General features: G+C 39.4%; 1 long non-coding RNA gene and 1 other non-coding gene across 3 annotated transcripts in view; both read right to left on the bottom strand.

The window, feature by feature from the left end:
• Nucleotides 1–14,922, bottom strand: part of LOC109563724 (uncharacterized) — a 42,916-nt gene that overhangs the window by 16,166 nt on the left and 11,828 nt on the right. For both annotated transcript variants that reach the window (XR_011568375.1, XR_002181381.2), the window contains exon 3: nucleotides 6,596–6,773. This is a non-coding gene — a long non-coding RNA (uncharacterized lncRNA). The remainder of the gene's footprint in view (nucleotides 1–6,595; nucleotides 6,774–14,922) is intronic.
• Nucleotides 1,556–1,628, bottom strand: TRNAR-CCU (transfer RNA arginine (anticodon CCU)). The gene has a single exon. It is a non-coding gene; the product is annotated as a tRNA-Arg (tRNA).

Below are 14,922 nucleotides of genomic sequence, written 5' to 3'. Positions count from 1 at the left end.
TTCCAGTAGTCATTTTGAATGTGAGAGTTGGACTATAAAGAAAGCTGAGTGCTGAAGAATTGATACTTTTGAACTGTGGTGTTGGAGAAGACTTTTGAAAGTCCCTTGGACTGCAAGGCAATCCAACCAGTCCATCCTAAAGGAGATCAGTCCTGAGTGTTCATTGGAAGGACTGATGTTGAAGCTGAAACTCCAGTACTTTAGCCACCTGATGCGAAGAACTGACTCATTGGAAAAGACCCCGATGCTGGGAAAGATTGAAGGCAGGAGGAGAAGGGGATGACAGAGGATGAGATAGTTGGATGGCATCACCGACTCAATGGACATGAGTTTGAGTAAACTCCGGGAGTTGGGGATGGATAGGGAGGCCTGGCATGCTGCGGTCCATGGGGTCACAAAGTTGTGTCATCGGACACAACTGAGCAACTGAACTGAACTGAAATTGAGACTTGAAGGAATGCACAGGTGAATCAGAGGGTGAAGGTGATCCAAGTCAAGGAAACAGCATGGCCAAAGACCTGGAAGGGAAGAGGGTTGCTCGCTGGGGAATCTGCACAAGCTTGAGGCACCCTGAGGATGCGCAGAAAGGAGAGGTGGGGATGTGGCAGAGTGAGCAGAGACCCCCCAGTGACTGGGGATTCAGACTGAAGGAGCCGGGGAAGAGGGTGGATGCAAGAGCTCTTCAGCAAGTGCAAGTGACAGGGCTTGGGACTGAGTGGACTCGGGGCAGGTGAAGAGGAGCTCAGAACCAGTCCAGCTTTGTGGCTTGAGCAACGGGTCGTATGGTTTACCTGGAGAAGCAACCCCAGAGACAGAGCGAACAGGTGAGCAAGGCAAAGGCACACCGAGTTCAGCTGGCACTCGCTGAGTTTGAAATTCCTGGGAGAAATCCAAACGGAGCCCTGCAGAAACAGCTGGCTCCTTGGATCTGGGGTTCTAAAATGAGATCTGGGCTCGAGATGCCAATTTGACAGTGGTCAGTGTAATTTAAGATGCCCGACTATTGAAAAACAGTGACCGTGTCCTGTTCTTTGCCTCAATAGAGCTGTGGAAAATGGTCTTTATTTTTCAAATTGCACACCATAAAAACAAAGTTTCAAAGTATAGTGTGACCTAGGAATATCATTCTTAATATTAAGTAGGTACTTAGTAATTGAAAAAAAAGTCAGCTTACTGATTTCAAATGTTAGGTGCTTTTTGATATGACATATTTTCTAACAAAATCATTAAATGCATGTTTACTTTAAATTATATATTATTCATTGTAATCTTACAATTAAAATGCTTTAATTTCTCTAATTTCTTATTAATGTTAATGGAGCTGGGATATAGATATTTTTCGAGCCAGAAATCAAGTTTGAATCATTTCTTACAGAATTCAGTCCTTTTGTGAGGTCATTTCATTTATTAATATTTCTGATGTTTTATTGGGATATAATTGGCATATAACATTGTGCAATTTTAAGGTGTATGTGAGTTTATTTCTTTTTAAACAAATTTTAGTTTTTGATTAATTTGGCTGCAGTGTGTCTTAGTTGCTGCATATGGGATCTAGTTCCCTGACCAGGGATCGAACCTGGGCCCCCTGCATTAGGAGCTCAGCGTCTTAACCACTGAACCACCAAGGAAGTCCAGAGGTTATTTCTTTACAGAGTAGCTTCATCCAGGCATACATAGTACCAAAATTTTGAGTCTTTCATTGTCAATAAATTGGGAAAATACTAGCATGGAACAACCTTGATTGGTATGATTGGGGCCTTATTTATAGCTATACAGTAAACTTGCCACAAACCCAGTAAGCTGCAGTACACTGGCAATGTCTTTGATTTTAAAAACCTAATCATTGTTCCCTTCTCCATAGAACCAGGTGGGCTGAAGATCAGACTGCCAGGCTTGAGCCCTGCCTGACCATGAGGCGCTGCATGCACAATCATGCCCTTTGCCCAAGGCTGACATTGCTTGACTGTGAGCCCAGTGTCTACAAGGTCAAGCCCTTACTAAAGCCCTGGACAACATGCCCTGTGTTCACTGTGGGTTTTTTATTTGATGCAAATGGAATAGTTGGGCTAGACAGAGAGCCAACTTATGTAAATGTCTTAAGAAGACAATTGTCTTGCCATGTATGAGTTTTTGTTTTATCATACTGTTAGAAAACTTCCAAGGGAATTGTGACATACGCTAAGCACTTGAAATCTGTTTGCCAATCTAATGCATCCAGAATTCCTGTCTGCCGTACATATTCATAGCTTGGCATAGTCCCAGAGGGTGAGAATTCTATATCAAAGCTGGCGTGTTTGTCACTTGTGAAAGGTGAGTTTGGGCAACTATTATATGAGAATGGCATGAAAATACTATTTGGAGTTTCAACTTTAAATCCAAGTATCAGAGAAACTTTAAAATTGTTAAACTTTGTACAATAGGCAAAATTTACCCTTCTAGATCTACCAGCTGTATTCATTACTGTTGTTGTTCAGTCGCTCAGTCGTGTCCGACTCTTTGTGACCCCATGGACTGTAGCACTCCAGGCTTCCCTGTCCTTCACCATCTCCCGGAGCTTGCTCAAACTCAAGACCATTGAATCAGTGATGCCATTCAAGCATCTCGCCCTCTGCCGTCCCCTTCTCCACCTGCCTTCAATCTTTCCAACATCAGGGTCTTTTCCAATGAGTTGGCTCTTCTCATCAAGTGGCCAAAGTATTTAAAAACCAGGAGAAAGTCCCAAAAGAAAGAAAGGGTGGGGTTTAGTGACATCTAGAAAATGCGGCTCACTTACCAGAAAAGAGATATTTTATTTTTACTTTCTTACGTTAGCGGGGGACAATTGTTTGCTTGCTTTTTAGTTTATTTATTAAAATAGAGTACGAAAAAGATGTAGAAATCTATCAGCTTACATTTTTGGAATAATGATAAGACAGAACCTTTGCAAAGCTGTAATCATGTAGATATACATTTAATTAATCACACAGCACTCATTGGGCTTTTCCTAGGAGTAGACTGACTACTGAAAAAAAAAATCTATGAAGGAAACAGAAGGCAAGGCTTATGTGGTCAACACTTTTTACACCTAAAACAATTTTTTGATTTAAATCTGACTTTCCTGATGCATTTATTCAGATATGGGTATAGATGGTTAATGTGAAATGTAACTCTGAAGTCACCTATATGAACATAGACTGCCAGACAGTTAAATACTGTTCTTGAATGAATTTTTTAGCCTGAAATTTCCATGTGGCTAAATATCCAAGGGCTTCCCCTTGCAGCTCAGTCAGTAAAGAATCTGCCTGCAGTGCAGAAGACCCGGGTTAGATCCCTGAGTTGGGAAGATCCCATGGAGAAGGAAATGGCAACCCACTCCAGTATATTTGCTTGGAAAGTCTCATGGACAGAAGAGCCTGGTGGTCTGCAATCCATGGTGTCACAAAGAGTCGGGCACGACTGAGAGACTAACACTTACTTACTTATCTATGTGGCAGCTAGTTGATCAAATATCATATTAATACATATTTACTAAGGGCCTACTATGTGCTCAGTTATTCTAGAGGATACAGAGAAATCCTCTAGAACATTGTCCCTATCTAGGGAGCCTTTGTATTACAGCAGGATAATATCAGGGCTTCCCTGGTGGCTCAGGGGTAAAGAATCTGCCTGCCAATGCAGGAAACCCAGGTTCAATCCTTGGGTTGGGAAGATCCCTTGGAGTAGTAATTGGCAGCCCATTCCAGTATTCCTGCCTGGAAAATCCCATGGACCTAGGAGCGTGCCAGGCTACAGTACATAGGTTTGCAAAAAAAAGTCAGGCATGACTTAGTGACTAAACAACAAAAACAAGAACAAGATAATAACAATATTACATGAATAACAGTCATTTACCATTCAGGCAAGGTGTGATGAAGGTCAGATAGACTGAAAAGAGTGAATATCCTGAAAGTTCAATGGAAGAAAAGGTATCTACAGGTTGTGAGGGTCTAGAAAGAAATCTGAAAGAAAAAGTTCAGGCTTTATAGTGAAGATTTTCATTATTTAGTGGAACATAATTATACAAAGACCAAAGAGTTACTTATCTCTTACCTGAGCTGTACGACTCTGTTGGGCTATTGTGTATGCCATGCTGTTTAATTTTTGATGATTTTAATTTCTAAATTCTTTCAGTTACCAGTGAAAACCCAACAAAACCATATTTGTCACATGACTATATATCTCCAGATAATGAATCTATATAAACTTATAGTTATAAAAACAAGTGGTACTAACAAAAGACTCTATAATGAATAAGAAGTTATATAACTGTTAATGATAATGTTATAGCTTAAATCTGAGTGGGAAAAGGTGACCAGTTTTTCTACAATTGTACATTGATATATTTTCCTTAAGATTTTCTTCACAGTCACAAGATTTTGTTTCTTACTTAGAAATTAGTATAACCAGAGTCACTGCTTTTCATTCAAAATAACCACACTTTTCAATTTTCAAAAGAAGTTTTTCTAACCCCAAAAGATCCAGATAGATCAGATTTTTCCCAGTGTTTTCCTAGCCAAGTGTTAATTTCTGGCCAAAGATTCTGTCATAAAGGCTAACTTTGGGGAGATTTAGCCTTAGGGTCAAAAAGAAGCAATATAAAGAATATAATAGTATAATTTAAAGAAGACTATTATAGCTATGGGTACTAATTTATTCTTTTAAACTGCCTTAGAATTAAGAATTGGTCTAAAGCAGACAAACCCAACAAAGTTTGTATTGGATGGTTGTTCAGCTGTTATGTATGTGCAGAGAAGTGACATACCATAGGGGTTAAATGCCCAGACCCCAGACCCTAGAGTTCAACTTGCCTGGCCTCAAATCCCAAACTCACTGAATTTTTAGAACATTACCCTGGGAAGATTGCTTCAACTCTTATCATTTTCTCAACTGTAAAACAGGAATAATAACAGTACCTGTCCAAAAATAAACTGGTACATGAAAAGCACTTAAAATTATCCCTAGCAAAGAACAATCACAAGTGTCAATCGTTTAGTATCATTCAGTTTTCATGTAGTGATAACTGTAGGTATACTGTTTTATTTCCATTTTTACTTTCTGTCTAAAACCTCTTTTCTTTCCTCTCCTCTGCCATCCTCACTCCCATCTCCTAGATCATTTGTCTTTCATTTGCATCGCCTAACACGGCACCGTGTCTTCACAAAGGTGCCCAGTAAAGGCTGAATGAATGAATGAATGAACCAGATTTCTAGTTCTTGTCTCAGTCTCCTCAGCACCATCCCCAGACCCTGATGCTCTCTTGTATTGGAGAGGGAGCCGTCCTTCTTGCTCCCGTAAGCCCTTATGAACACCCAGTAACTACAGTGAACACTGTAGGCTTGGTTGATCTGTATGACACTCTTTTCCCTTTACATTTCTTCAAATTCGCAAGTTCTTGTTTCTTATTTAGGAGTTATTTGAGCCAGAATCTGTGAGCTTCTTGAGAGTAGTAGCTCTCATCTGCATCACCTGCTGCTGCTGCTAAGTCGCTTCAGTCGTGTTCGACTCTGTGCGACCCCATAGACGGCAGCCCACCAGGATCCCCTGTCCCTGGGATTCTCCAGGCAAGAACACTGGAGTGGGTTGCCATTTCCTTCTCTAATGCGTGAAAGTGAAAAGTGAAAGTGAAGTCACTCAGTCGTGTCCGACTCTTCGAGACCCCATGGACTGCAGCCCACCAGGCTCCTCCATCCATGGGATTTTCCAGGCAAGAGTACTGGAGTGGTATCACCTGATGCTTGGCAAATGATTGATTGAATGAGTGGATGAATGAATGATTGGACTCGTTCCAACTCTTCAGCAGAGCCCTGATAGTCTCTGACCACCTGTCAACTTCCAGGGATTGTAAGCACAGGTCCCTGGCTCCTCTGAAGAGTGGCCTGACCCTGGAAAAGGCTGGTAGGAATCAATAGCAGAGAACTCTGCCTGCTACCATCTGACCACTGAATGAATGCAGTCGCTGGGACTTCCTGTACCCTAATACCTTCGTTTTACAAATGAAGAATCGGAACCCTCAAAAAGCTTCAACCCCCAACAAGGACCTACTGTGTAGCACATGAAACTCTGCTCAATGTTATGTGGCAGCCTCCATAGGAGGGGAGTTTGGGGGAGAATGGAGACATATATATGTATGGCTGAGTCCCTTTGCTGTTCACCTAAAACTATCATAACATTGTTAATTGGATATACCCCAGTACAAAATCAAAAGTTTAATAAATAAAAAATTAAAATTTTAAAAATTTCTAGATGTCAAGATCTCCTAGCATATTAGAGAAGCAATTGGAAATAAGTTTAGGTCTCCTGGCTTGTACTCTATACATATTCAAGTGCAAAGAGATTTTGCATAAGAGATTTGCATGCTCCGTGGAAAGCTTAGGAAGAAGGAGTTAATGGAGAAGGGAAATTGGATAAACAGGAAATATTCTTGTTTATCTTATTTGTTATTCTTAACAAGTCAGTGCTAGTTACAATATCCTCCTATATGAATGTTTTAGCTATTAATGATCAAAGCCATATAGAGAGCAATTATAAATAAATGTCTTGGTTTTAGAATCTTAAAACATGTACTGCTTTTGCCTACCTAGAATCTTCTCTCCTTTTTTGGTGACCACATCTAGGTGTCCGTTTTGGGGGGTATGTAGCTGCTAGCCTTCTTCATGGTCACTTCAGGGAAGAGGTCCAGATCGCCCCAGTCAAGGTGTGGCCTTGTGAACTTCGCTAAGCAGATCAGACTCTCTCCCAGGAATGTAGATCCTGAGCTGAGAGACAATGAGAAAAGGGCAAACACACATTCATTGCAATAAGCCTTCTATGGACCGTTTTGGATTCCTCCAAAGCTGTGGATTCTATGGATAATCTATGGATTTCTCCTACCTGGATCCTTGGAACTGTTCTGGGGTCTGTCCTCACCAGGGTGGCTTATCAGCTTTATCTTTGATTCTATATGCTGACCCATATCCTTCCAACAAATTTCTTTACTGTTGAAGTGGTAGAGTTTGTTTGCAACTAAACTCTACTGGCGGTTGGACTGCAAGTTGGTTTGTCTACAAAGCAAGCTAGCAGAAAAAGAAAGAAATGTGGAAAAGGTATGTGTGTGTGTGTGTGTACTAAGTATATAACTGCACAAGAGAAAAAGACTTTGTGCTACTATATATACCAAGTGGAGACAGGCCAACTATGATTTTACCATGGAAATGTGTCTGAAGATGGCCTTGAATTTTAATTACTCAACTTTCCTTGCATGTTTAAAGTTGTCATACTCTTTTACAAAAACATATTATGCAGTATTACAGGTTTCTTTCTATAGTTTACATTTTAAATTTAGGTTCTTTGTTAACTGACATATATTTCCCTTACAATTTAATATTGTAAAGAAATTACCTTATTTATATAATAATAGTAAAACAGTAAAACATATCAAATTCATAAATTAGAGAAAATAATATGTAATTGTACTTAATTTATTCATGTTTATTACATTAAGCTACAAATCCATTGCACTTTATGAATACATAGATATATGCAAAATCCTGTGTAAATCTTATGTTAATTATTTCACCATGAACTATGGCTGTTCTTTAATTTTTAATTCCACTTAATAAGCTAGAAAGTTCACTAAAGGTGTTCATGTAAAAAAAATTATGAAAATTCTCTAAGAATTAACCTACAAGAATAATCATCTATGCTCTCTATGAAAAATGATTTTTTTTTTTTTTTGAAAAGTGTGACACAGGTCTTCAATAAATAACACTGGGGAATTTTTACCATCTCTCCTTTTGGTTGTGAAATTTTAAGACATGTAATCTATTAACTATTTCTAGGGTGACCATATTTTGCAAACAGAATGTTACATCAAGCACTGGAAATAATTCTGAAGCAGTATTTATAATGGTAGGAAAAAATTACCTACAAATTCACCAAGTATTTATAATGCTTATAATACACATTTATATAATATATATATACATACATCCTAAAATTTTTCTAATGGTTAAAATGTCAGCCTCTCTTGGCAAACTCTGGATATTAAAAAAATGCTTACAAGTCAATACTAGCTTTTATTTCTTCCTCAATACAGGAGCTTCATACATAATATTTACGACTCAGCAGAAAGATTAAAGAGATATGAGGCTGTTATTAATACCATCTCCCTCTCCTTTATTTAAGGTTAGTTTCCATTGCCTTTCACACCCTGACCTGTAGAACAAGCTGAAATAACAGTTGTCAGCAAGGGTTTACTTTGAGGTTGTATGTGCAATATTGCTTAGCAAACATTCTCTGCTAGCACTTAGTAAAATGGTTTGGTGAGTTGGCTGAATCTTTAAGAAGACAGTCCTGGATCCCTTGAAATCTGTGCTTAGTAATTTTGTGAAAACTACTAGAAATGTGTGTGTGTGTGTGTGTGTGTGTTCCATTTAATCACCTGCTTGGTGTTGCTCTTTTGTGCCAGTTTTCAACTGAGAGTGGACCTTAAAAAAACTACTTTCTTATTGTTTGTGAGATAGAAATCTTTACTTTTAAACATAAAACATATTTTTAAGATTTTGAAAAAATATACAACAACAAACTATGAATTCATGGCTACACTGGTGGAAAAATGTTTTAGGGAAAGAAGGAACAATGGTCAGGAAGGGGAGAAAAGGAAAGATTTTTACTTTTAACTCAGGATTTTTTTCTTTTTTTTTTTTTTGTTTTTCAGTAATTTCTTTTTTTGCATTTCTTGTTTTAAACTGAAGTATAGATGATATACAATGTTATATTCGTTTCAGGTGTAGAACATAGTGATTTGGCATTTATACACATTATGAACAGATCACAATAGTCGAGTAACCATCTGTCACCATACAAATTACAATAATGTTGACTTTTTTCCCTGTGCTGTACATTACATACTTATTTATTTTATAATTGGAAGTTTGTTCACCTTAATCCCCTTCACCCTTTTAACCCACACCCACTCCCCTTTATTCTGGCAATAAGCAGTTTGTTCTTTATATGGGTCTGTTTCTGTTTTGTTTTGTTTGTTTATTGGTTTCTTTAGATTCCACACGTAAGTGAGAATATACAATATTTGTCTTTGTAACTTATTTCACTTAGCTTAATACCATCTAGACCCACATTGTCACAACTGACAGTATTTTGTTCTTTCTGTGGCTGAGTAATATTCCCTTCTATATGTATCTCATATCTTCTTCATCCATTCGTCTATTTGTAGACACTTAGGTTGCTTCCATATCTTGGCTATTGTAAATAACGCTGCAGTAAGCATAGGAGGCTGGAGAAGGAAATGGCAACCCACTCCAGTATTCTTGCCTGGGAGAATCCCATGGACAGAGGAGCCTGGCAGGCTACAGTCCATGGGGTCAAAAGAGTCAGACTTGACTTAGCAATTAAACCACCACCACCAAACATAGGAAGCATATGTGGTTTTGAATTGGTGTTTTTGTCTTCTTTGGATAAATACTCAAAAGAGGAATTGCTGGATTATTTGGTAGTTCTATTTTTAATCTTTTGAGGAACCTACGTACTGTTTTTCACAGTGGTTACACCAGTTTATATCCCCACCAATAGTGTTCAAGGGTTTCCTTTTCTCCACTTTCTTGCCGGTCTTGGTTATTTCTTATGTCTGATAATAGCCATTCTAAGAGGTGTGAGGTGATAGCACACTGTTGCTTCAGTTTGCATTTCCTAAATGATTAATGATGTTGGAACATATTTTCATGCATCTATTGCTCACCTGTAAGTCTTCTTTGGAATAATATCTATCAGATCCTCTGCCCATTTTTAAACTGAATTGTTGATTTTATTTTTTAATACTGAGATGTATATTTTGGATATCAACCCTTTATCAAATGCACCATCATTTGCAAATATTTTTCCCATTAAGACTGTTGTCTCTTCATTTTGTTGATGATTTCCTTTCATGTGCAAAAGCTTTTTAGTCTGAGGTAGTCCCATTTGTTGTGTTTTTGCTTTTGTTGCCTTTATCCAAGCAGACATGTTCCCCCCAATTATGGCTAAGATCAATGTCAAAGTTTTTTTTCTATTTTCTTCTAGAAGTTTTATGATTTCAAGGTCTTACATTTAAGTCTTTAATCTATGAGTTTATTTTGTACATGGTGTAAGAAAACTGGCCTGGGAGCACGGTGTGGGGCTCAGACCCTGCCCTCCTTGGGGAGAACCTCTGTGGTTGGGATAGCCTACCTGCTTATGGGTTACCACACCAGAAGGGGAGCTCCTGACTCAATCTCATCTCCACCCCTCCTACTTATCCCATTGTGGTTCTTTCTTTATACTTTTTGTTGTGGGACAGCAAAACACAGGATCTTCATTGCAGAGTGTGGGATCTTTATTTGTGTCATGCAAACTCTTAGTTGTGGCACGTGGGATCTAGTTCCCTGACCAGGGATGGAACCTGGATCCCTTGCATTGACAATGTGCCATCTCAGCCAATGGACCTCCAGGGAAGTCCCTCAAGATACACTCAATGTTGGCTTACATGGGTAGGACAGAATTGGAGGTGGTCATGTTAGCTGTTGAATAATAGCATTATAATAATAGCTCAGGGATGGAAAAGAAGTGAAAGAGAGCTGCTCTAAGAAAGTGTCATGTGGGGGCTTTGAGTAGAAGGTTGAGATGACTGATTGCACTTTGAAGGGATCAGGAAATCTCCTGAAAGATATAAGTGAAAGAAAAATATATTGGACAGGTTTCAATCTAATTTGAAGAGCTGCATATTTTCAATCCTACAGTGCTTTGGGTTTAGGGGTGATCCTTTAGGGCTAGTGATTTGGAGGCAGCTTTGAAAGAGCTGCAATGGCAGAAGGCAATGGCAACCCACTCCAGTACTCTTGCCTGGAAAATCCCATGGGCGGAGGAGCCTGGTAGGCTGCAGTCCATGCGGTCGCTAAGAGTTGGACATGACTGAGCGACTTCACTTGCACTTTGAAAGAGCTGCCAGGGTACTCAGTGATCTTTAATTGCTATTCATCCTTAGGTCTTTAGGTCTAAAGATCCCAGCAATTTCCTAGGTGGAAATAGGAGGGTAGAGGGAAGGAAAAGTTTTGAGTCTCACGGAAGTTTACTTTCCTGGCAGCTCAAAAGTTATACTCTTTGGTGAGCTCTGCTTATTGATTCATTTATTCAAACTTTTTCATTGAAGACCTATTTTTGTGAATAGGTGAGAACTAAGGGTGTGGGATCTAGTTCTTTAGACATATGGGATCTAGTTCCCTGCCCAAATCAAACTGAGGCCCCTTGCAGTGGGAGTGTGCAGACTTAGCCAGTGGACCACCAGGGAAGTCCCTCTCTTCCATTCTCGATTACAGCGCTGATTTTGTAACAGGAGACTCAAGTTCCATCCCTGGGTTAGGAAGATCCCCTGGAGTAGGAAATAGCAACCCACTCCAGTATTCTTGCCTGGAGAATTCCATGGACAGAGGCACGTGGTGGCTATAATAGTTCATAGGGTCGCAAAGAGTTGGACACTACTGAGTGACTGAGTGTGCACATTGCCTATCTTTTCTACTGCTCCTTTTCTGCATTCCAGTCATTGTATCGGTCTTCTCTTCACTTCCAAAACAGGCTACAGTCATCATCTTTTTCCCTGAGATGATTTTTTCTCTCTACTCTCCATTTAGACAATATCTACATACACTTTAGGTTTCAAATTAAATATCTCTTTTTAAATGAGTTGTCCCCAGATTCATAAGCCAGAAGAGATTCCCTTCTTATATGTTCTATCATAATAATTTAATTTGTTTCATTGCATTTATTTGTTGAATGTATCTTCTCTGTAAGTACTATGAGGGCAGGGACAGGGGTCTTGGCTTCTTCACTCCTGTCCTCTCAGCTCCCTAAGCTGTACCCCAGGAATCTACAGGCTTCTAAGTCTCTTTACATTCCCTACCAAAGCCAAGGGATTCTCTGCCTAGTCTGGAAGCAGCTGAGAAAACTTCTCTTCTGATATTTTCTACCTTCTTGCAAATATTTTGTCTTTGCCAAGGCCAATGTTTGAAACTCAGAAGCAAAGAATTGAACCATTTGTTCTCTGCATTCTGCTGTTTCAACCTTCTGCAGAGACAATGGCAGAGAAGTATGGAGTATAGGAATGTGTATGAGGAGAAGGGGACCACTCAAATATTATCTCCACCTCATATCCATAGCCAACACCTGCCCCAGAGATGACACCTTTTCCCCATGACTTCTGGATCCTGTGCTGCACTGCCTAGAGTCCCCTTCCATGACTAAAGGTCTTACTCTCTGGGGAGCCTAGGAATTTTGCCTACTGACAGCTATTAGCTTGGAGCTTTCTTTGGGAATTGCCCTCAGCTATAGTGAGCCTCCTAGCCTAGGTTCAAACCTCTTCCCTTTGATATCTTATATCCAGTATAAAGGGTGGCTCAATCTCCTAACTTAATCTCATCAGTTGGCTGAAGTCTTGTGATACAGCCCACCTTTTTAGTCCCATCCAGCCTCCTTACCTTTCCCCATTGGTGTCAATCCCAAGACTCATTCCCGATAAATTTTCTGCACACAAATCTCTATCTCAGAGTCTACTTCCTGGAGGTCTTATCCTGCAACAGTTATATCTGCGATTATATGTATTTTTCATCCATCTACCTCTCAATTCCAAACACCTAAAAGTAGGGAGGGAGAGGATTTTAGATTGCTTGGAATCTTGCTTCAAACAAGTCTTGTAGGGAAAGAATTATAGCTTATTTCTATTGATTTTAGATTTGGGATACAGTCAGTGGGATACTATTGCAAGGAATGGAAAAGAGGAGGGAGAAAAAATTTTTCATGTTTACTCTTCCTAGATTGCATTGAGGAGGATTTTATGTAGATATATTGGGAGAACTTGTAGAATTAAAAGTAAGAAAGGAGTATAAGAGAAAGTTTGCAGAAGGAAATGGTAACCCACTCCAGTGTTCTTGCCTGGAGAATCCCAGGGACGGCGGAGCCTGGTGGGCTGCCGTCTATGGGGTCGCAAAGAATCGGACACGACTGAAGCGACTTAGCAGCAGCAGCAGCATAAGAGAAAGTTGCTGATGATTTTTTAAGTACAAATTGTAAAATCCTATCAGATCAGATCAGTCACTCAGTCGTGCTGAGTCAATTCTTCGGTGCTCAGCCTTCTTCACAGTCCAACTCTCACATCCATACATGACCACAGGAAAAACCATAGCCTTGACTAGACGAAAAAATTCTCTAAAAACCAAAATGACATGTGTCATCTTGAAGAGTAGAGCTGATGTATATATGCAGATTGGGAAATCCCATATACCAAGACATTTAGTGTTAACTGCTTTTCCCTAGAAAACTGAAGAAAATCAAGTTGAAGAAAAGGTAAGACTATAAGAGACAACATTTGTTGTGTTTTTTAGTGCAAAGGAATAATAATAATTTTATTTTTCCCTGAGAGTTGGAAGGATCTTAGAAGTCATGAAGTCCTGGCCAGTGCAGTAATATCTTCTGGGAGTTATTGTACTTTTGCTTAGAACACACAAATATAATATTAATTTTATATTTTATTATTTTGAATAATAATAAATAATCTTTGCTAAATATTAATAATCTTTGCCAAATATTAACTTGAGGCTACAGGCACTACACTGCTTTTTCTTATTCCTCAACTGTGTTAATATTGATGCTTTTACCATCTTCTGTTTAATCTTGCCCCTGGGATCTATTACATTTAGTTAGCACAGAGTGTCTAAAGGAGACACATTGATTTGCTTTGGTTTGTCCTCAAATTCATACTACACTTATACATACTACATCCATGTTCGTGATTGTTCAGGTTTTCCCTTGTTGCTAAAAAACTACAAAACAGAGGTGGACAGTGTTCAAGTGATGTAGTATAATAACTGTCCTAAGCATTGCCTCATTCTGGATGGATTATGCTACCAGAATGCATCTGTAATTTGTTTCCTATGTGTAAGTACATGTGTACGAGGATCAGGGGAATGTCTCCTTTGCCACATGGGTTTTGTTTTTTTTTTTTTGCCTCTTTATGAACATAGAGCGATTTTATTCAGAACATGGAAATTAAAGCAAAGTAATAATCATTGTCACCTTTTTAAGTGGTTCCTATATTCTAGGCACCACGCCGAGTGCTTTACATACATTTGGCTCACTTTGAAGGCTCACAACCCTCTGAGGTAGGTAGCTAATACCCATATTTTACAAATTAAAAAACCCTGAGTCCTCAGAGAGGTTTAAGTAATTTGCCTAAATTTGCATGGCTACAAAGTTATCATAAGTCATAGCTGATTTTTTTTTTAGCCACTCTTTTCAAAACTTTTTTTGAAAAGAAAATTCAAAGATTTTCACTTCAGGTCTTGACTGACTTCTCGCAAAACAACTTCTGCGCCCGTAACTTTCCCTCTGTGTTTAAGTAACTCAATTCCACAGCTTTACTTTCTTTCCACATAAAAATGCCCCGCACTCCTTCCCTCAGCGTACTGTCTTCCCTTCCCCCAGCCATCTCGCTACTCAGCACTTAAGCTCTTTGTTATCTCCTAGACCTCGCTAACTGGATGACTAGCTGCCAAATAAAATCACAGGAGGAAAAGATAAAGCATCTCATCTTTCTCTCTTAAGCCTTTGCTCTCTTCCACTTCCTTGTCAGTGAGTGTTCCAGTTCTCCAGTTTCCCCAGGCAGGCCCAGTGCTAAAAATAGCCCACCCTGCCTGATGGCGCTGGTGGCATTTCCTGGGGTAGAAGAGGCCGAGGAAAAACAACTGGTGAGCTGAGATGATCAGACTGAAGCAGTCAGGGGACACCCCGCCCGCACCCACTGCTGAAATCCTGAGACTTGGGCAGGAACTGGTTCATCGTCGCTCTTGGAAGGATCAGATCAAAAGGAATTAGTGTGTTTCCTCTTCTTAGATGAGAGGGGCGTAA

Source organism: Bos indicus, chromosome 9 (assembly GCF_029378745.1).
Source record: "Bos indicus isolate NIAB-ARS_2022 breed Sahiwal x Tharparkar chromosome 9, NIAB-ARS_B.indTharparkar_mat_pri_1.0, whole genome shotgun sequence".
In the NCBI taxonomy this organism is placed as follows: Eukaryota; Metazoa; Chordata; class Mammalia; order Artiodactyla; family Bovidae; genus Bos; species Bos indicus.
This window is presented reverse-complemented; position numbering and strand designations above follow the sequence as displayed.